Source organism: Brassica rapa, unplaced genomic scaffold (genome assembly GCF_000309985.2).
Source record: "Brassica rapa cultivar Chiifu-401-42 unplaced genomic scaffold, CAAS_Brap_v3.01 Scaffold0451, whole genome shotgun sequence".
Lineage (NCBI taxonomy): Eukaryota > Viridiplantae > Streptophyta > Magnoliopsida > Brassicales > Brassicaceae > Brassica > Brassica rapa.
This window is the reverse complement of record NW_022610393.1, coordinates 12,380-13,368: the sequence shown is the minus strand read 5'-3', so window position 1 is coordinate 13,368 and position 989 is coordinate 12,380. Positions and strand designations below refer to the sequence as shown.

At 47.4% G+C, this 989-nt stretch overlaps 1 non-coding gene across 1 annotated transcript; it reads right to left on the bottom strand.

The window, feature by feature from the left end:
- Nucleotides 1-525: 525 nt before the first annotated feature.
- Nucleotides 526-631, bottom strand: LOC117130403. The gene has a single exon (XR_004453811.1). It is a non-coding gene; the product is annotated as a small nucleolar RNA R71 (small nucleolar RNA).
- Nucleotides 632-989: the final 358 nt, after the last annotated feature.

Sequence of the window (989 nt, the reverse complement as noted above, 5' to 3'; positions counted from 1 at the left end):
AACATTATAATTCTAACTCAGGATGAGAACGGAAACCTGTATGACCAGGCCGGTCATCTGCGTAATGCAACAGGTCAGAAAATAGATGCTCAGGGAACTGTAATCCCTGATGCTGATGCTACAGGAGCTGCTCAACCTGTAGATGAGGACGCTCGATCGAAACCACTGGCCGACTACAATCGCCCAGATGAGTACTATTCCAACAGATCAGCTATTCGACTTCCGGAGATCCAGAAGCAGAATTTCGAGCTGAAGCCTCAATACTACACTCTCGTGTCGCAGATACCCTACTCTGGGTTACCGCACAGCATCCTATGGACCATTTGGAACGGTTCGAGGATCTAATCGCTGCTATTCGGATGGAAGGAGTCCCCGAAGATTACCTGCTGTGCAAGCTCTTCAGATACACGCTGAATGGAGAAGCGATGCACTGGCTCAGGCAGCAACCCACAGGATCTTTAACATCCTGGAGCGACATCAAGAATGCTTTCCTACAAAACTTGTTCGATGAGGCGCGCGCTGAAGAACTTCGGAACAAAATTTCTACATTCTCGCAGAAGGCTGGAGAGTCTTTCAAAGATACGTGGATTAGATTTAGGTTCTTCCAGCGAGACTGTCCACACCACGGATTTAACGAAGTGCAGCTGCTAAGCACTTTCTTCCGAGATTTCGCCTTACAGTATCAAATGGCTCTTGATACGTCGAGTGAAGGAAACTTCACTACTCGGAATCCGTTGGAAGCTGTGAGACTTATCGAAAACCTTTCTAACAGCAGCAGCACCAAAAACACTGACTCTGAACGGAAGAAGTCTGTAGCCTCTATCGGGAAGGAACAGATGGACGAAGTAAGAGCTAAGTTAGATGTGGTGCACGAGCTTCTTAGGAAGCAAGTCTGTTCAGCTGAAGGAGAAGTAACAGATACGGAAGGAGAAGAAGATGTGAATTACATCGGAGGTACCGGATTCCAGAAATTTGGAAACCAGGGCGGA